This window comes from Gekko japonicus, unplaced genomic scaffold, assembly GCF_001447785.1.
Source record: "Gekko japonicus isolate JY-2015 unplaced genomic scaffold, Gekko_japonicus_V1.1 scaffold298, whole genome shotgun sequence".
NCBI lineage: Eukaryota > Metazoa > Chordata > Lepidosauria > Squamata > Gekkonidae > Gekko > Gekko japonicus.
In genome coordinates this window covers 423,559-445,386 of record NW_015163615.1, presented here as the reverse complement: position 1 = coordinate 445,386, position 21,828 = coordinate 423,559, and the positions used below count along the sequence as shown (strand labels likewise).

The following is a 21,828-nucleotide window of genomic DNA, read 5'->3' as shown; positions in this document are numbered from 1 at the left end:
CAAGCCCACTCCCCCCCCCCAGGGTCCACACCCAAATTTCCAGGAATTTCCCAAGCAGGAGCTGGCAGCCCTACTTCCAGCAGGGGTTCCCCTGGTAGATTTGCCACTACAAAGAGGAAAAGCAGTTTGGGAAGTACAATGTGTGCGCACAAGGGAGAAATGATAGGCAGGGGAAAGGCCAAGCATCCTCTCTCCCAACCACTTCTCCCCTATGAACTGCATTCTGCCCCACCACTTTTCAATAGTTTAGCTGCAGGATCCCAGTCCTGGGTCTGCTGCTAAATGCTAGTTTAAGAGCACACACCACCACTTTACGAGCCATGTTTTAGGAAGAAAGACTGGGCATGAGTACTTTAATAAATATAATACGGCTTGGGATGCTGTTGTATAGCAGCATCTGGGTGCACAGCTCGGCATCAGAGGTATAGTGGTTTCTAGCCTGACTGCTCCCTTTGAGACTGTCACAGAATAGCAATACTCAGTGGCGTTTGTGGGAAAATAATGCGCTGAGTTACAGTAACAGAGAAAACAAGATTTGCTCACTGAAGAACCAAGTGTCTCTCTTGTTTTGTTCTAAGTAGACCCTTTACAGACTTATGGAATACATTTTCAGGAAGGAAAAGCATACCATTTTCATATGTTACCTTATTTTGCCTTGCCGGAGAAAACTAAGTGGCCTAACCAGTCCCAACCCTGAGAATGTATCCTTGTCAATAAGGCAAATGATTTGAAATGCCAACCCATTTAACAAGAGAATGGACAGCGATGGATAAGAGTGTCCTAAATATCTGTTAGCAGCATTACTTGGTTCACACTTGCTGTGCTGTAGCAACTACATTCTTCCTGGCATCCATATATTTTCTATCATGAACAAGGCAAGTACTACCACAACACAAGGGGATTTTTATCTTCTGTTCAGGGTCTGGCAGTTTTGGCAATTGCTGCTCAGCTAGTTCAGAAATCCACAGTTAACTCAAATGACAAGCTGACAGGATACCAGAACACAACAAAAGTTCTGCCAGAGCAAAAAAAGGAGAAAGAAAAGAAAGAGAAGTTTGTAACTTCTTGGAAAGCTAGGGAGGATTTTTAACAAATAGGGGGCTCAGTGGGGAAGATAGCAAAAAACAATGCAAAACAGAAAAAATATATATTCTCTGGGTCTACTTCATGAGAATTCTGTGCCAAAATACTGCCATGATCCGTCTAAGTGTGCATTCATACTACTGCTTTCTAAATATGATCCATGGCAGTAGCAAACAACGTCTGATTATTATTACCCTGAAGAAATCACTACCCTTCATCACCAGGAAATTCTCACACTAAGCCCAGTCCAGCAACTGCCCCCAACAGCAAGATGGATGAGGAGGAACCAGCACAATCTGAATCATGGATGAGGAGGAACCAGCACAATCTGAACATGCACATAGGTTACAGGACTGGCCAAATCTGATTTCCAGATTAAAAATATACACCAGTGGTGCCCCAGCTGATTATTTGCCTCATCTTTCTCAAACTATGGTAAAACTGTGATCCTGAAACTTAAAATGTCATACACCCAACATGTGTAATTACTGCCTAACCTGATCTAACATCCTGTAAGCAATCCTTGCAAATGCCCCCCCTCCCTCAATGTTTACTAGCCTGCCTGTCTACCAATAATGGGCTAGTGATTTGTGGCATATTTCTGACTGTTTACAAGCTTATTATAAGTGCTTCTTTTATCCTCAATAGCATATTTGTGGACTGCCAAAGCCGCCTTCCACGAGTTGGTAGAAAGTTAGCCAAAAATAAAACAAAGAATCCAGAATAGAGGCAGACTGATCATGTGGTATTTATACAAATAAAGAAAAGCAGCATAAGACATGAAAATATTTACTTGGAAGTTAAATAACTGATGTTAGCTGTCACAAGGACAAATGTATTAAGAGCTAGGAAGCACAAAAATCAAAACTGAATAAAGCTATTTAATATGTTATGCCTGGGCTATGCTATGTACTACCTGAGAATCCCTACTAGCACCATCTTGAAATGGTTTAAGATGAAGTACCTTACAAGTACATAAAAGTATACAGATTACAGCTTGCAGAGTGAATGCCATATTATCCAGAACATAATAGAGTGGCAGAAAATAGACTGTCCTTCAAATTACAAAGGTGGGAAGCATACTGACCTTTCAAGTTGAGAGAAGACAGAACTGAACACTATCCTCTAGGTCATCTTTTCTCCAAAAGTAGAAATTGCAAAGAACTTCAGACAAACATTCCTGAAAAGTTTGGATCTAATGCAGTTTCAGCACTAGAAGGGGCTCAACAAAGAATAATCTTTGTCAAACCATTCAGTCGCTCACAGCGGGTCCTCAAGAAAGTTCCAGTCTAGAGAGCAGAGTAACTTTCAGAGTCACGGTAATAAGGCTAATTCCTTTCCAGTGAGGGGGAAGGGGGAGGGGTGGGTGGTAGACTGTAAATGGAACAATTGTTTGCCTATGAATGTACTTTGCAAATCAGTTCAGCCCGCACATTGCTCCAAAGCCATAAGACATTAGCTTGATTGTAAATACTTTGATCTGATTCTTACCCTCACCCGTTATCATCACCTCCATTAGGGCATGGCTCCTCAGAGATGTATCTTTATATTGACTGCTGGGGTCCCTCTACATGCTCTAAGTAGATAGGAGTCACTACAACTTGAAAATGGATAATATACATGCAAACTCTTTAATGTGCCTGAGGCCAGCCCCTAAGAACAAAGTACCAGTTGATGAAGCTATTAAGACACAAGACCCATTATTTAAAGAGCTACTTGAATAGCGTTTCAGATTACCTATTATTTTCCAAGGAAAGACAGGCGTACAGTTAGCATACTATCTGTGCAGCACCAAGAGAATATCTACTTTTCTTCAACAATGCATGCATAATTCTTTCACAATTGCATTCTGCTGGGAGTTCATACAAAGAGTCATTCCATTTTATCCTCACAACAATCCTGCAAAGTAAATCTAACAGAGATAGCAACCTGTCCAAGACAGCTCAGTGAGCTTTAAAGCTACATGAAGTTTCAAATTTGGATCAAGATCAATAACTTATTCCAACGCTATCCTCTTCATGCGCAAATTTCATTGTGAGAGATTCAGAAAGACAGGATAACATCAAATAGATACCAGTTTGAGAAAAAAGCTTAGTTCTGGTTCAACGTTTCTTCAGAGTACTTCAAAGCAGAGAAATGTGTCGAGGAACGGAAAAAAATCATTGACCAGTGATGTCAGCACCTGAAGACAAAGAATAGCCTTATCTTGCCTAAATCTGTTCTGTGTGACGAAAACGAAGAACTTCGAAGAAATGTTGAGTCAAACCTAAACTGGCTTCTTAACCTGGCGTTCTTCCCTTGTTCTTTCCCATGTCAAATTTTACTAATAAGAATTGGGATTTTAGCCACCATTCTCAGCAGAATGGTTGTGTTTCTGGGACTAAAACTTTGGCAATAAGCTTGAAAGATACAGAATGTAAAATCTGGGGAAAGTGATGAGAAATAATTTGGGTAATGCAACAACAATAATGGCAAGGTGTGGCATTTCTACTTAAGATGGCACTGGTGCTTTAATGAATGGTGGCACTGGTATTTCTGGCCACTGTGTGACACAGAGTGTTGGACTGGATGGGCTTTTGGCCTGATCCAACATTGGCGTCTCTTATGTTCTTAAACAAAAGAATGATAATGCCTTATGGTAACGCCTCATTTAATACTGTTCATGATTTGGTCATGTGTTAAGACACCAACTGAAACAACTGATTACCAGTTACTAGATTAACAGCAAGTATAGAAAAGCTTTCTTGTGGAGAGAAGGAACAGAACAACAAAAATTCTGGTTATTACTATACATGAAGTGCATTAAATGGGTTAATGGTAAAAGAAAAACTTGGATTAAAAACTATTCTGGACAGCACTAATAGTCATAGTTCATCAACATTTCAGCAGATCTAAAAGAAGCTTCTACCTATGTGGCTTATAATTCAGACCAGTCTTCTGCTTTGGCACAAACAGCTACACAGATTTAAGAAACAGCCAATTTGTGATTATTATTTTTTATATCTAATGCCACAGTTGGACCCCACTAGAATTCAATAATGCTTTCCTTCCTGGGTCTTTGATTTTCATTCACTTACTCAACAGCAGGAAACACTGCTTTCTCTGAAGATTGTATGTTGCCTGTGAGAGAATTGTTTGGGGGAGGGGGGGAGCACCAGCTCAGGACACACTGGCTAGGAAACCTAACCAGACCACTTGTCAAATGCAAACTTGCTTGAGCAATCCTGACTCAGCACTCTTGAAGTATACAGGTATCAGCATCTTAAGGAACATCATTCATTCTACTCTGTGTGTGGCACATTAAACAGGATGAGGTTCGTCCACATTTTTTTTTCTACTACATTCCTGGGTGGAAGAAGCTCCCTCCTCCCCCCACAGACATTTACTACACTATCCCAAGAACACAGAGCAGGGGAGAAGAGATGGGTACTACCAGATTATCCACTCCATTCTTGTTCAGTGTGCAGCTAATGGTCAAGTCAAGTTACAGCTTCCATTACTTAAATTCCAAAACCCAGAGGTAATACGCCCACATTTCCTTCAAGAATAATCAAAGCTGCTGGCAATTTGGGAGAGTTGAGTTGCTTGGTCATATTATACACAACTGAAGAGACATTTGGCCCATCTTCCCACGTGTGGTACCTTCAAAATGCAAGGTGAAAGATCAGATTTGAATGCTCCCTCACATAATAAATATAAGAAAAGGGCAATAGGAGAGAACCTTTCTCCCTAACATACTAGCTTTCCAATGACAAGTCATTGCCAACATGGAGGAAACATTCAAACAAGTAATTTTTCATTTGCAGCCTGAAAGTGGAAGAGTTGCAAGCAATGATACAAAAACACATTCAGTGCACTTTAATCTGATAAAAGAGCATGCTGAGTCACATCGTAAAGATCAACAAGATTTGCTGGGTATAAGAGTCAGAGCTCCCTTCATCAGACGACATTATCTGCCAAAGAGAGCTCTGACTTTCAAAAGCTTATACACTAGAAATCTTTTTAGTCTTTAAGGTACTACTGGACTCAGATCTGGCTCTTCTACCGCAGACCAACATGACTACCCACCTTAAATAATCTGATTAAAAGGTACAAGATATCCCAGAATGATTCATTAAAGCACAACTGTACCCAGTTGTACTGCTGGAACTAACACGGTCATCTTTCAGTCACAAAGGAGATTTATCAGTAGGGCAAGAAGGCCTTTACATTTTCATCTTATTCTGCCGTTGGCACAGATTCTATCACATTGAAGTTTAGAAACATTAAGGCCTGGAATAAACCTGGAAAAATTCAGGGGAAAACAGGTTTCCCTGTTTCCCCCCAGTACCACCTTTATCCAATGGAACATTGGAAAAATGAAAGTACACTGGGGAAAAAACTTTATATGAAATATTTCCTTCAAAATCCCCTTAAAATGAGGCTTTACTCACTCAAAATGTGTTATAATTTATGAATATACATTAGAGTATACAATGTATGTGCCATCAATTAATACACATGATGATAAATGCTCTATTGAATCTTATAAAGTTTAATTCAACATGCAGATACACTAGCCATTCTACTATGGCTGTATGAGACTGTTTATGTTCAAATCTACACGTACCTTTATGAAAAAATGTTCATCTTCTATTTTTATTTTTCCATCTTCTCAGTTGGCAGCTCTTCCATGTTTTGTGTATATTTACAATTCTGTTTGTAGAAAATGAAGGCATTTACACCTTTAAATTCAATAAATATGCCAAATAGTACAATTATATATACTAAATAATAAATTATGCATTTTATGCTAAATTAGTAAAATTCTGAGAGTTTGTCAGTCCAAACATAGGATGTGGTTCCTCCTGATCTGAGGGGTGAAGTGTTGAAGGGCCAGCCTGATGGCTCGAAGCTCCAGGAGATTGATTGGCAGTTTCCTTTCTGCTATGGACCATCTGCCCTGCAATGGTTGATGGAGTAAGGTGGCCCCCCAACCAGATAGACTGGCATCGGATCCGGTCCTGGATCCAAAAGGACTTGCCTTGAGATGGATTGCTCAGCTTGATCCACCAGCGCAGACTTAATTTCACCTGGAGAAATTCAAGGAAAGATCTATCCGTAAGGCAATAGAGTTTTCGTATGGCCATAAAAATAGCTGTAGTTGTCTGGAGTGAAACCTTCCCCATTTAATGTGTTGAAAGTCACGACCATGAGGCCCATCATCTTGGTCAGGGTGGATGAAGGATGAAGTCCTTGCTTGAATAATTTGGTTGGCCAACTCTTTGATCTTTCTGGCCTTTTTGACAGGAAGATAAATCTTTGTAGCTTGAGTGTCCATCACCACTCCTAAGTGCTCCAGGTGCTGTGTGGGAGTCAGAGAGTTTTTCTGCATGTTCACCAGGAACCTGAAGTCTTGTAAGCACTGGAGTGTCTTGGCTGTGTCTTCCTGGGACTGGTCCCATGAGGGAGAATGGACCAGAATGTCATCTAAGTATAGGTGAACATGAATCCCTTGTTCTCGAAGACAAACTACCGGATGAGCCAGGATCTTTGTAAACACCCAGGGAGCTGATGAGAGGCCAAAGGGCAGGGCTCGGAACTAGAGATGAGTCTCTCTCATGCAGAAACGTAGGAATCTCCAATGGTGTATGAAGATTGGAACATGCATATATGCCTCTGTCACATCTATGAAGGAGAGGAACTCCCCAGGTTATAAGGATTCCGCAATGGATCGGAAAGTCTCCATGCGAAAGTTGTCTGGGTTCAACGTATCTGTTTAAGTATTTCAAATCTAGGATAGCCCTCCAATCCCCGTTCTTTTGGGGGACCATGAAGAAGATGGAGTAGACCCTGGTCTCTTGTTCATTTACAGGGACAGGTTCTATTGCCTGAATGTCCAAGTGGTGATTTATCACAGATCTGGTTCTGTCTCTCTTTCTTGGGTTTTTGTGTATTAGAGACACAATGAAACGCTGAGGTGGAATTCAGCGAAATTCTATTTTGTACCCTTCTGTGACAATGTCTTTTGTCCAGATGTCTGGATGGGAGGCGGACCATGCTTGGTTGAAATGTAGCAAACACCTCCGTGCTGGTGGGTTCGGATAGTCATGCCTTTGAGGCTTTGGGGTCCTGATCCCCTTTGTCTACGTGTTGCCACTGGATCTTGAAAACTGTTATTGAAGCCTCCGCAATGGAAGGGCTGTTTGTTGCCACCCCATGAGGGTCTCCTGTTGTCTTGCCGAAACCTGGGCAGAGTATGGCATGAACAGAAAGAAGTGGGGCCTGCTGCTCTCTTATCAACAAGTCGTACAGTCTTGGGTAGAGTCTTCTTGTTGCGGGTTTCCAGTAAGATTTTTCCAGTGGATCCCTGAACAGCTTGTCTCCCTGAAAAGGATATGCTGTGACGATGGCTTTAGATTGGTAATCTGCAGGCCAAACTCTCAGCCAGATGATGTGGCAGGTGGCGGCTGATGCCATCGCCCTGGAAGCAAAGATCATGGTGTCTAGTGTGGCATCAGCAGTATAGGAGATGGCTTTCAAGATCCTATTGGCACCCTCCAGTAGTCTGCGATTGCTGCCTGGTAACATCTGTATCTACTTACACATCCACAAAATGGTTGCTCTAGACACTGTGGAAGCTGCAGCGGATGCCTTGATTGCCATGGAAGTGGCCTGATGAGATTTCCTTAATGCAAACTCCACCCACTTGTCAAGATTGTTTCTTAAATTGCCATGTCCATCTTCAGAGAGCAAGCTAGGGGATTGCAGGGCAGTCACTGCTGTATCAAACACAGGTACCTGCAAAAGATCTGAAGCAGATGATATCAAAGAGTACAACTTTTTAATAAACCCTGGAAATGGTTTTTTTGTCATTGGCTTTGCCCAATCTGCCTTCATCGTTCTCACATAGAAATCAGGGAAGGGAAAGGCTTTTTCTGAGCAATCAAGCTGGAGGAAAGAACTCATCAGTGATCTCTGTGCCATCTTTCTGCCCTTGGGCATTAGCACTCTTGTCCCCTGTCTTTCGGAATCCCTGTACATTGAGCGCTGATAGGATCTTAGACAGCAAATACTGAAATCCTCACCCTTGAAAAATCTAAAGGACTGATCTGTGGCAATAGTTTCCCCTTCTTCATCATCATTAGATGAAAATTCCCCCTCTTCCTTTTCACCTTCCAGTTTGGTGTAGTGGTTAAGTGTGCGGACTCTAATCTGGGAGAACCAGGTTTGATTCCCCACTCCTCCCCTTGCACCTCGCTGGATGGCCTTGGGCAAACCATAATTCTGGCACAGCTGTTCTTGAAAAAAACCAGTTTCTGTCAGAGTTCTCGCAGCCCCACCTACCTCACAGAGTGTGGTGGGGAGGGGAAGGGAAAGGAGTTTGTAAGCCACTCTGAGACTCCTTTGTGTAGTGAAGGGCGGGGTATAAATCCAATCTCTTCTTCTTCACTAGAGACATAGGCTATCCCTCTCACACGAAGGCAGATCAAATAGGTGGTGCTCCTTGGGGAACCCTTTTTGTGCAGCTGTGGTGGATCAGGTCCCTCTGTTCTTGTGCCTCTGAGGAGAAGGGGAGGGGGAGGAGGATCTAGACTGAGTAGACCCTCAGCCCCCTGATCTGCAGAAATACGCTATTTCCCCCCTCATGGCTCTTCTAAAAAAGGCCATCACATTTGGAGATAAAGGAACAGACCCGGGATTGCCAACATTACCACTCTGCAACTCGTTGTCTTCCTTGTCCCCTTGAGCATTATCGGCACAATTACACCCAGCTCAATGATCCCCGCTAAAACCATAGGTCTCGGGGCACTCCATGTACGGGATTAGGCTCTGCTCGCCATTCCCATCTGAAAGCATAGAGTGGCCAGTGGACTCCAAAATGGCCGCTGAGGCCAGCATGGGCTCCGTATATGCTCCACGGGTGTGCCACTTTTTGGCACACTTTGGAGCACCACCCTTGCCTCACTCAGCTGGTTGCGCATTGGCCACCATCGCAGTCCTCTTTTTTGCTGCACGGTCTCTTTTGTCTATCTCCATGGAAGGCAGCCTGGGAGATCCCCTCCCATTAAGAGAGCAACCAGCCCGGCAATCCTCATCCTCCAAAGGTGGGGGGGAGGAGAAGACAGGATAAGATAGAGGAAGAGAAAAGAACAGTATTATTTTTAAAATAGTTTCTTTGGAGAGAGGGAACAGCAAAAGAAGACAGAAGGAGAAAGTGAAAGTAAGTTAACTCTGAAAGAAAAGATAGGGTTAGGCGGAGCCTACACCTAGCTGCTCTCCCTACTGAGGCAGGGAAAGAACTGAGCCTAGGGTGACTCCCACCACAGGAAACAGGAAGTAATTGAAATTAGCCCTGCCTCCCTAAGTGATGGATGGGAATCACCAACAAAATGGCCTCCGCCTCAGAGGAAATACAGAGGGTACACTGGAGACTGAAGATAGATCTGTAGCACCAGAAAACAGCAAGAGTCCAGTAGCACCTTAAAGACTAATAAACTTGAAGTAAGCAGTGACTCACAAAAGCTCATATCCTGCCACAATTTTTTTGTTAGTCTTTAAGATGCTACTGGACTCTTGCTCCTTTCTACTGCTAGATTGAAGAAATACTGTCAATTCAAGTAAAAAAGAACAGATTTCAGCAGCAAGAACCATTGATAGTCAACTATTACAATACTACAGAAGGCATTCATGGTTTCTAGCATGACCAAGAGACACAATACAAAATGTGGGGGTAGGGCAGGCAAGACAGAAGAGACCTGATGTCATCCTCTCTTTCTGCAGAGAAAGAGAGGAAAATTCAGACAGAGTTACATAAACGACCAGTCATCTTGTTGATTTCAGCCCTTTCATCTTCTCAGATAAAAGTGAACTATACACACATTCACTTGAAGAAGAAGAGTGGGATTTATACCCCATCCTTCACTCACAGTCTCAGAGCAGCTTACAATGTCCTTCCCTTCCTCTTCCCACAACAGACACCCTGTGAGGTGGGTGGGGCTGAGAGAGAGAACTGCCCTTGAGAGAACAGCTCTGAGAGCTGACCCAAGGTCACCCAGCTGGCTGCATATAGAGGAGTAGGGAATCAAACCTGGTTATCCAGATTAGAGTCTGCCACTCTTAACCACTACAACAAACTGGCTCTGGAGAAAAAGGAGAGTAGGCCCAGTGAGACCAGCAATGGTCTAAGCTACATCTCCACTAATTCATGGCCCTCTTCTATGGGAGGAAGAATGGACAGAGAACCTAGATTGTATTCTATGCCTGCCCAAGCAGGAGGCATGCCTCTCTGCAGTACAAGTATGAACTCTTCCCCAATTGCCTCTGAAGTCAGCAATTGTCTGCGTTCCGAGTACTATGGAAACCTAAACTACAACTGTGATGGAATAGGGTAACCACATTTTCCATGGATGTCTAATCTTCCATTCCTACCACAGAGACCAAAATATATGCTAACAGACCGAACTAATCTAACCAGATTTCTTCTCTTTATCCTTCCTCTTTCTCTCACATCCTTGAGAATAACCAATACTTATTCAAGCTATCTAGGTTCTCTTTGATTTTGAAGAAGCTTGAACAATTTTATTCTTGACTTTAAATAAGCTACTATAATGCAATCTGAGAATCCCTGTTGTATGGCAACACTAGCCCCACAGCTTTCAAGTACAAGAACTCCAATCAACTCACACAAACATGGAAAATTATGAATATAGTATTTTTCGGACCATAAGACGCACCTGACCTTAAGACGCACCTAGTTTTTAAAGGAGGAAAACAGGGGGAAAAAATATTCTGAACCTTCGGTCCATAAGACGCACTCACTTTTCCTCCCACTTTTTTTGGAAGAAAAAGTGAGTCTTATGGTCCAAAAAATACGGTATATATAATGCTCAATTATACACACGACCACATGGTATAATGCCATCTACACATTCTAGTTAAGTCTCTATGCATATGCTATATTATAGAGGGTAGCAAAAATCCTGCACTTGATCATTTAAGAATTTGTCATCAACACCTACGAATTCAAAATACTTTCCAGTTCTACGCAGAGCTGGCAATTCAAGTTTTCTGCTAGCTTCTAAACATTTCACCCTTGCCTGCCCCAAATGCTTGCGACTACAAGCTAACATGAAGTAACGAAAAAACACAATGAAAAAGAACCATAATAAGAAAAAATCAAATCTGCTGAAAGGTGGGTTTTTTAATATATATTATCTATATATATATACACACACAAACCCTACTTGGGTGGGAGGACAGCAGCCTTTCAGTTTAAGTACATAAGTCTGAGTTATTGTAAACATTGTCTTTGGATGGTACAAGTTAGGCAATCTTAAAATGTTGAGTTAGAAACACCCTGTTAGCACCACCTATAATTAACATTACCAGTTTCACATACTTTTGTTATGACACTTCACTCAGTCAAGGAGTTAGACCTCTCTAACTGCTTGCACAGTATTTGGGGCTGAGCTGAAAACTGCAACCTGCCACCCTGTAACTGACTGTTCCATTGCTCAAGCGTAAGTTAGCGTTGTCAGCCAACACGGTTGTCAGGCTTGTGATCATGAAAAGTAGCCCATTCCCCCTTCCCAAAACCAGTTACTGCTTAACCTGCCTGATGTGCTTTGGTATCAAAGCCAGCCTCTGAAGCATCAACAAAACAGCTTGCACAACAATCCTGCAAGGCAATAGTTACTATTTGCATTTATAGGACAGTCTACTGCCAAACAGTAATTTCAGCATGGATCTACCAGATTCAGTTCCCACATAATGCACTCATTCTCATACCTGTTTTTGGCAAAAAAAAAAAAAAAAAGGGGAAAAAACTGTATGGTTTTTGGGAAAAAAACACCACTGCCATCTAGAGATGTGAAGGCCCAGTGAAAACCAGGAAAATTCCGACTTTTCAGGTTGTAAAAACTAAGATACATATGCAAAAGGAACTTAGATGCAGCAGTTTACAGCTCTCCAAGCATTGGGTATTTTACAGTTTTGTTTGTAGGAAACTAAGGTGTTTACACCTTTAATGTAATGTAATGTAGCATCGTCCACCCAGCGATTCGAAAGCTTTGGCGAGTAGATAAAATGGAAACCACTCCTTAGGAGAGGGTGGGCACGCCAATCTCCCTTGTGGGAGGGTGTTAGCTGACGGTCGGACTTCCTGGTCGAGGCTTGGAAGGCGAAATAGCTTCTCGGCTATGAAAGAATCCCTGCAATGGGTGTTTCGGCCAGGCGGTGGCAGTGTGGCAATTGACATATGGATCCTGAAGCCTGGCCAACAAGCAAGCCGTGCGGAAAACGACTGAGCCAAGCCAGAAGACGTCTATACCGGGCAGTGATGGCGCGTGCAATTAAAAATGAATATATGTTGTCTTCCCTATCCCCTACAAACATTGTTAGTCCCTTGTTTATAATGAGTAACTGTCCATCGCTTTGAGCCCACTGGGGAAAGTGATTAATAAATGGAAAGTATTATTATTATTATTATCATTATTATTATTATTATTATTAAATTCCATAAATATGCCAAATACAATTTTATATGCTAAGTTATAAAGTATGCATTTTATGTTACTTAGTAAAAAATGTTTAGATTTGACAGGAAAGTATGGCATATATTTGTTTATTTTTTTCAAAATTTCCACACACAACACAAAAATGGGACTTAAAAATTTCTGGAAATTTTAGATCTCTACTGCCATCATCACTGCCATTTTACTGAATCAGAATTACCATTAATTTATAGCTGATCTGGTAATTCAATACTCATAATATGGCTTAGTACCCTTAATTGCAGACAACACCCAAAATGTAATTCCAAAGTGATTATGAAAACATGGAGATAGTCATAAGCCCGCCAACTGAGCAAAAAGTACAAGCTCTTTCCAAGGACCAATCTAACCTCCAAAAATGAAACATGAACAACCCTGGACCTGACCAAGGATCCATAAAGTGTAGCATCCAGTTTCCAACCGAAACCAGCCCACTCAAACCAGCAGTTCATATGTACAGCGTTGAGCAGCCATTGGTTGCTATTAGCCCACTGGCAGCTAATGTGCAGATGCATACTGTCCCGGAACATAAAGAATCCATATAACTACATAAACTATCATTTTGCCTGAACTGAATTTACTGTCGGTTCAATTTTACTAAGCAACCTCTAGTCCTAGTGTTATGGAAAGAAAAGAAAATTCTAACAATGTTCTCCACAGCACAGTTTTCTGTCATGATTCACCCACCAATCATTTTTAAAAGGAAAAGTATTTTCCCTGACAGGAAAGATTCTCCAACTTTTTGATAACTTTGGTTGCTCTTTTCTGCACCTTTCCCAGTTCTGTGAGACACCACATAAGATAGGGCAAGCACAGCATTACACAGCCTCACAAGGGTAGCCTGATTGATGCCTGTACCATAATGATGTTAAACAACTGGCCATTTTATTTTCAGTCATTTTCTAAATAATTCCTAGTGTACAAATTGTCTTTTTCACCATGTCCACAAACTGAGTTGATATATTTATTCAACTTTCCACCAATACCATAAAATCATTCCCATTTAATCACCACCAGTTTAGACAGCAATATTTTAAGATTTCTGCCCCTAAATGTATCACTTTACACTGAACTGCATTTGCTGTTTTGTTGCCTATCCATTCAGGCTGGAGTGAAGCTCTCTGCAGCTTGCTTAGGTTTTCACCACCTCAGATAACTTGGTAATAGCTAAAAACCTGTCTACCTACTCATCTCTTGACACCAATCATTTACGATTAATTACAGATCTCTAGAGGATAGCACTGCTTACTTCCACCAAGTGTAAAAATTGCCAAGTTTACTCAGGAGCCTTATTAGTGAATGTTTCCGCCCCTGAAGCTTTTTATAAGCCCAAGTATTCACTTCCTACTACAGGACTACTGTTTACATGCTTAAGATTGGCAAGAGAGGACTTCTCTTTGCAGAAGTCATAAGAACATAAGAGATGCCAATGTTGGATCAGGCCAAAGGTCCATCCAGTCCAACACTCTGTATCACACAGTGGCCAGAAATACCAGTGCCACCCGGAGGTCCACCAGTGGGGCCCGGACATTAGAAGCCCTCCCACTGTTGACCCCCCCAAGCACCAAGATGACAGAGCATCACTTGCCCCAGAGTCCCTATCTATACCTTGTGGCTAATAGCCACTGATGGACCTCTGCTCCATATGCTTATCTAATTCCCTTTTGAAGCCGTCCATGCTTGTAGCCGCCACCACTTCCTGTGGCACTGAATTCCAAGTGTTAATCACTCTTTGGGTGAAGAAGTACTTCCTCTTATCCGTTCTAACCCGACCGCTCAGCAATTTCATGGAGTGCCCACGAGTTCTTGTATTGTGAGAAAGGGAGAAAAGTACCTCTTTCTCTACCTGCTCTTTCCCATGCATAATCTTATAAACCTCGATCATGTCACCCCTCAGTCGTCGTTTCTCCAAGCTAAAGAGCCCTAAGCGCCTTAACCGTTCCTCATAGGGAAAGTGTTCCAACCCTTTTATCATTCGAGTTGCTCTTTTCTGCACTTTTTCCAAAGCTATAATATCCTTTTTAAGGTGTGGTGACCAGAATTGCACACAGTATTCCAGATGAGGTCGCACCATTGATTTATATAGCGGCATTATGATATTGGCTGATCTGTTTACAATACCCTTCCTAATAATCCCCAGCATAGCATTGGCCTTCTTTATTGCAGTCACACACTGTCTCGACATTTTCAGTGAGTTATCTACTACAACTCCAAGATCTCTCTCTTGATCTGTCTCTGCCAGTTCAGACCCCATCAACGTGTATTTATAGTTAGGATTTTTGGCTCCAATGTGCATCACCTTGCACTTGGCCACATTGAACCCCATTTGCCATGTTGACGCCCACTCGCCCAACTTTGACAGATCCCTTTGGAGTGCCTCACAATCCTCACTGGTTTTCACCACCCTGAACAACTTCGTATCATCCGCAAATTTAGCCACTTCACTGCTTACTCCCAACTCCAAATCATTAATGAACAAGTTAAAAAGCAGTGGACCAAGTACTGATCCCTGTGGTACCCCACTGCTTACACCCCTCCACTGGGAGAACTGCCCATTTATACTCACTCTCTGTTTTCTATTAATTAGCCAGTTTTTGATCCATAAAAGGACTTGTCCTTTTATCCCATGATTTTTGAGCTTGCTTAGGAGCCTTTGATGAGGAACTTTATCAAAAGCTTTCTGGAAGTCAAGGTAAACAATATCTATTGGATCCCCCTTGTCCACATGTTTGTTCACCCCCTCAAAGAACATTAACAGGTTAGTGAGACAAGATCTTCCCTTACAGAACCCATGTTGAGTCTGCCTCAATAGGTTTTGTTCATCTATGTGCCTACTAATTCTTTCCTTAATAATGGTTTCCACCAATTTACCCGGTATCGACGTCAGACTGACTGGCCTGTAATTTCCCGGATCTCCTCTGGAACCCTTTTTAAAGATGGGAGTGACATTAGCTACCTTCCAGTCCTCAGGAATGGAGGCTGATTTTAAGGAGAGATTACATATTTTTGTCAGGAGATCCACAAGTTCACAATTGAGTTCTTTCAGAACTCTTGGATGTATGCCATCTGGGCCTGGTGATTTATCAGTTTTTAAGTTGTTTATCAGTTTTAGGACCTCCTCTCTCGTCACCTCAATCTGACTCAGGTCTTTCAACACCCCTCCCGAACTCAGCGGCTCTGGAGTGGGCAAGCACCTCTCATCTTCCACAGTGAAGACGGAGGCAAAAAATGCATTTAGCTTCTCAGCCATTTCCCTATCATCCTTCAGTACTCCTTTTACCCCTTGGTCATCCAAGGGCCCCACTGCCTCCCTGGCTGGTTTCCTGTTTCTAATGTATTTGAAGAAAGTTTTATTGTTGGTCTTTACATTTTTTGCTATATGCTCCTCATATTCCCTTTTTGCCTGCCTGACCACAGACTTGCATTTTATTTGCCATAGCCTGTGTTCTGTTTTATCAGCCTCACTGTGACTAGCTTTCCACCGCTTAAAGGAATCCTTTTTACCTTTTACAGCTTCCATTACTTTGTTTGTTAACCATGTAGGCTTTTTCTTATACCTGTTTGTGCCTTTCCTAACCTGCGGAATATATATTTTTTGAGCTTCTAGAATCGTAGTTTTAAATAGTTTTCAAGCTTCCCCAATGGTTTTGACCCTTTCTACTTTTCCCTTCAGTTTCCTCCCCACATGTCCCCTCATATCAGAAAAATTACCCCTTTTAAAGTTAAAACTGGTTCTGTGAGTCTTTTTGGCCAATTCTCTATTTGTACAAATGTTGAACTCAACAACATTATGATCACTGTTCCCAAGCGGTGCAATCACTTTTACATCTCTCACCAGGTCTTGAGTGTTACTTATCATGCTGATTTTTACTCTGCAAAGCTTATTCTTCAAGATGTATAATAACGCTTTCCACCAATGTACCTGAGAGTGATATTGGATCAATATCATTCACAAACATGTTATGAGCGTGTAGCGATAAACCTAATTAGTATATTTTTAATTGTGGGAGAACACAGGTCAATCCAACAACTAGCATGGCTCATGATGAAACAATCAACAACACTAGAGGGAGGGAGGGTACTGCTTTGCTATGAAACCTGAAATTCAGTAGGTTCTGAACTGGAAAGTCAGACCCAGGTTGCTGACATCACAGTTTTAATTCTTAGTTTTAACACCTAAAAGCAATGAAAATTCTCAGTTCATTCACCATCCTTGGGGCAGTGTAAGTGCTCAAAAAGCATTTTCATACAGGGCTGGATACTTGAGGTATGTGTCTCCAAAAGTCAAGGACTTCCTTCAACATAGCCACACCATACCAATTTATATCCAAGTAGCACTCCCAACAAAAATTGACTTCCAGCACCCTGAGAAGGGAGTAGTGTGAATAAGCAGATTCCAAAGATTCTCACAGACAGGAGGTCAATTATCATCTGCCATAAAAATAACAATTTCACTTCTAAGTAAAGACCTCTTCGGTATATGACATCCAGATCGAAATACTTCTTAACTATGAATTTGTCAGCCTTAGAATATCTTACCAAACCTCTGTCTGACTTACATCTGTGTGAATTCTTCTGACACCCTCCCCAAAGATACCAAGGAGATCTCTACCACTGAGCCATAGCCCCTCCCCAGCCTTCAATCCATTTTTTAAAGAAATTAATAGAAATTATGCTGCCAAAACATCCAGAGAGTGCCAGATTTAGATTTTATCATTCATTCATCAAGCATAATCAAAACATTCAGAAACCATATTCATTTACCCTCAGCTACTCCAATAATCCTATCACATTATGATATTGCAACGGTTTCCCAACTAGGGTAACTATTTACATAATCTAGATTCAGGTGGGTAGCCATGTTGGTCTGAAGCAGCAAAACAAAGTTTGAGCCCAGTGGCACCTTTAAGACCAACAATGTTTAATTCTGGGTATAAGCTTTCGTATGCATGCACACTTCTTCAGATACCTAGAGAGATCAAAAGAAGTGTACATGCACACAAAAGCTTATACCCAGAATTAAGCTCTGTTGTCTAAAAGGTGCCACTGGGCTCAAACTTTGTTCTACTTACAAAACCACTTGCGTCCTCACATATTAATCTGGAAAATAAATGGTCCAATTTGAAATCAAGCCTTATGAACAGCAAATCTGTCAAAGTCAAGCCCTGAACTGAAGTAATATATTCAGTGATTCCAGCAACTGTAACAGGAGCTCAGAGAGTGTTTTAAATACACCAGAGCTTCCCTACTCATGTGACTACTAGGAGGCCATAGGTACAAGTGAGAAACCAGTATCGGTCCTCAAACACTGCTGTTTCAAATATAAAGCTCAAAGCTTTGTCACACATGTTCACATTAATAAAGACAAATGCAATCTAAGGATCCACCCTTCCATTAAGAGTACACTAAAATAAGGCCAGGGTTTTTTAAAAAATCCATCCATCATTTTTCAGACTGATGCCCCACACTGTACCTTAGGAATCAATGGTAGAAATACTGGATAAAACACAGGGGGGAACGTAAAATGTACTAAGCCATTAGTATACTGCCGAACTCCTAACTGGTGGCGAATCACCACTGACGCTGTGATCTTTCAAATCTTCTTTATACTTCAGTAATATGAGATTTTTAAAAGCCAAGTTCTCAACATAGTCAGGCCACAATTTTTTGCAGGTGATCATGGTGGCAGTCAGATCACTGGTTATGTGCAATGTACACAGTAATGGCACTGATCACTGAAAATCTAGGGATTAACATAATGTTTCTCAAATTTCTGAAAGTTGAAACACTCCTTTCCCCCCAGTTTTAGACTGGAAGCACTATGTCTGTTATGGGATACAAGAATCTACACTTCTTAAAGAGTTCACCTACTGCGCCATATTTCTATCTCAAAATCAGCAACTGGTTTATATAGTACATAGTAGTTGCTTCCTATTGCGGACAAGCATGAGTGAAAGGGAAGATTGCAATAAAGCCTAAAGGCCTAGTAAGGACAAGCATGAGTGAAAGAGAAGATTGCAATAAAGCCTAAAGGCCTAGTTTTAAAACAAATGTTTTAAAAGTCAAACTGCAACATGCATAAGCACTCACATTCTATGAACACAATAGAGATGAGAATAATCTGGCTTCTTAAAACAGAAGCCTGTTGAAAAACAAAGCAGGGTTTTATTGTCACCCTTAGTTCAGAAAACTTTTTAAAATATCCTTTCATTACTAAGGCAAACATTAAACAGTTTTATGGACAAATGTGGACACAGCTTCACAATTAGGTGAATGGTAGAAGCTATAATGGTGTTAAAATTTCTTCTGTGGAACCACCTACCTTGCTTTCATTAAAATTACCTCCTTAAGCAAATTTTCTTAAAGAGTGCCTTCAATCCCACCCACCCCTTGTATCTGAGCACGGTAGTTACAGCTCTTTATTTTTCCCTGCCGTAAATATGATGAAAACATCTGAATTACTGTGTCCAATTTCTGCTGGAGTTATTTCCCCAGAACTCCCTCCAATCCATAAAATGCACTTTAGACCAAGTTGATGTGTCCTATTTAGAGGATCAGAGGATTCAGCACATCCAATCCCTGCAGTGCACACACTGGTACCTTGCCCATTCACATGGCTGACAAGAACAGTTGTAGAATCAATGCAGCAGCATAAGAAAAAAGGTATTTACCTTTCCCTTCAACAATACCCACACTCCCAATTGCACGCTGCAACACAAAACCAGGAAAGCTGAGCATGCCCTGCTTCTAAATATACTGAGTATTTTTATAAATTGTACTGAATGCCTGTATTGGATTAAGCATTTGGAATGCCTTGAGCGGAACAGCCAGCAATTCCTGGTATCATGACAGCATTACCTACAACAAGAATGGTTCACTTTACAAGTCAATAGAACCTCTGGTGAATAATTGATTCTTTTGAACAAACTTGCATTTAACCTATTCAGTGTCAATGATTCCTGCAGGCCTAACACTCCAGGACACAACTAAAGCAAACCCAACATATAAAGATGCATCTGCTTGGAAACAATGTCTCCCACTTATAGCCATTATAAAGTTTCTAGCACTTCTAATGGTACAAACGCAAACTAAATGTTCCAATGGAAAAACACAGCTAGTACTGAACCTTACAGGGAAGCTGCAAGAATCATTAAGACAATAGCATATTATTTTCAACAGGCTAAAGTGCTATATGAACTCACACTATTACTAAGCAGCCAATAATCATGGCAATTGCCACATGCTCCTGATCCAGGGCACTGTGGATGTATGGCCTTTGAAATGGGCATAAGCCCACACACAGAGAAAGAAATCACAAATGGTGTCAAAGGAGTGTGGCAACATCCTTCTGAGACCCCACATATTCCTAAATATGAAAAGGAAACTACTAATGCAGAAAATATCTGAAAACACTTAGCTTAGGCCTACGGCATCTTTTTCCTCCAACAAAAGCAACACGAATACAGGGACCTCATTCCTCAACATGGCAGGCAACTGCAGAGAGTTTTGTTAAGGAGGAGCCTGCAACACTCCTCAAAGGGGGAAAAGGCAGCAGCAGAAGCGCAAGATTTCTCCACACTACAGATGTCCCAGTTTCCCAGTGGCAAACACAATACGGATGCGCCGGGGCCACCCAGGTCCTCCCGGGGTCCTTTAAAGGCACCGACCCTTTCCATGTCTCTCAGGCGCAACCCACACCGCCGGTGCTCCAAGCCAACGCTCGCCAGCTGCACCTGCTGAGGACTTCCTTTAAAAATAAAAACCAAAAAACCCAAACGTTCCCCCCCCCCTGCAATCCAGCCATTCTCCAGGCTCCCCGCTCCCTCCTTACCATCAACGTGCCCTACAGAAAGAGGAGGGCAACGGCCCAGGCCCACCACCGTGAGATGCCCCCGCACGAGCTCTGTAAGCAGGGAAGGAGCAATGGGGGGGGGGGCTGGTGCTGGAGGCGCAGAGTCCCAAAGGCGTCCGGGGGTCCGGCTCCGCCCCAAGCGCCTGGGAGGGAGGCCTTCCTAGCTGCACGGATCCCTGGCCTGTTTGGGCCCAACGGCGGGCCCCGGTCGCCGCCGCCGCCGCCGCCACGCCGGGAAGCGCCTCTGGAGCGAGGGCTTACCTACTGCGGCGCGCGGCCCCTAAGAAGCCCGGCCCGCGAGGAGGCCGCTCCCTCCGGGGACTCGCCGCCGGCACAGTGACCGACAGATCAAGCGACCGAGCAAGCGCGACACGTACCTGGGGGAGGGGCGGCGCACAGGAGCCTAGCAACCACCGGCACGAGAGCGCCGCAACCAATCACGACGCCTTCCCCAGCCGAGCTGCAGCGCCGCGGCCGCGCAGCTCAGCAGCGTCTGCCCGCTTGGCTCTCGGCAGCCCGACCCAATCCGCTAGGCTCCGCCTCAAGCGCACCAGCTCCCCCTACCCCTACTCAGGACACGCCCCCTCTGAAGCCACGCCCCTGGCTCCGCCGTGCAAAAACCATCGGCGCTCGTTGCCTTGGCCACACCCACCGGACTCTGCATTTCAAGGACCGCAAATCAAAGGCTTGAGTCCACGCCCATCATCACACTTTTTATTGGGCCGATGGAAGAGAGCTCCAACTGCTTGCTTCTCTATTGGTCAGTCCTAAAAATTCTTGTAGGTGGGGCAAGTCTCAGGCAACGTCCTTGTCCCACCTGCAAACTCCGACTAGTCCTTGCCTTTTCTTAACTGGGACAAAGGGGAAGCGGAGTATGATTCTCCATCTCCAAAGCCCAGTTTTCAGTTATTTTCTGGCAACTCGGTCCGTTTAGAAGTCATGATCCTTAATCCTAAATCTGCAGTTATTGGCTGCTCACTGGAGAGTATGCTCTGCACATGCTCAGATATAAGGGAAGTTAATAAGGGAACTTTATTTTATTTATTGATTTGATTTGTATCTCACCCTCCCCAGCAGAACAGTAATAAAAGTAATAAATCCTGGGATGTTAAAGGTTGGTTATATTATTGTTGCTGTAGTCTGATGGTGTATATGGAGTATCTGTTTCTTTAGATTTAAAAGGTCCCAGGGTATGGCTGGGAGGCAATTTTGCCAAAGCCAAGCAAATCTGCCATAGATTTGACAACTCCATCTTGGGAAATTCCAGGAGATGTGGGGGCAGTGCTTCGGGAAGGCAGAGCTTGGTCATGGGAGGGAGCTCAGCAGAGATATAATACTGTAGAGTCCACCCACTGAAGC

The 21,828-nt window shown here is 42.7% G+C and overlaps 1 protein-coding gene across 3 annotated transcripts in view; it reads right to left on the bottom strand.

Moving 5' to 3' along the window:
* The window catches only part of DAG1 (dystroglycan 1), a 92,249-nt gene extending 71,280 nt beyond the window's left edge, over positions 1 to 20,969 (bottom strand). The window contains exon 1 of one of the 3 annotated variants that reach the window (XM_015407410.1): positions 20,847 to 20,969. The gene's annotated coding sequence lies outside the window, so the exon portion shown is untranslated. Of the gene's footprint in view, positions 1 to 20,448; positions 20,688 to 20,730; positions 20,805 to 20,846 lie in introns of those variants that run through there. The other 2 variants (XM_015407412.1, XM_015407411.1) reach the window with 2 other exon arrangements.
* Between the last annotated feature and the right edge of the window lie 859 nt (positions 20,970 to 21,828).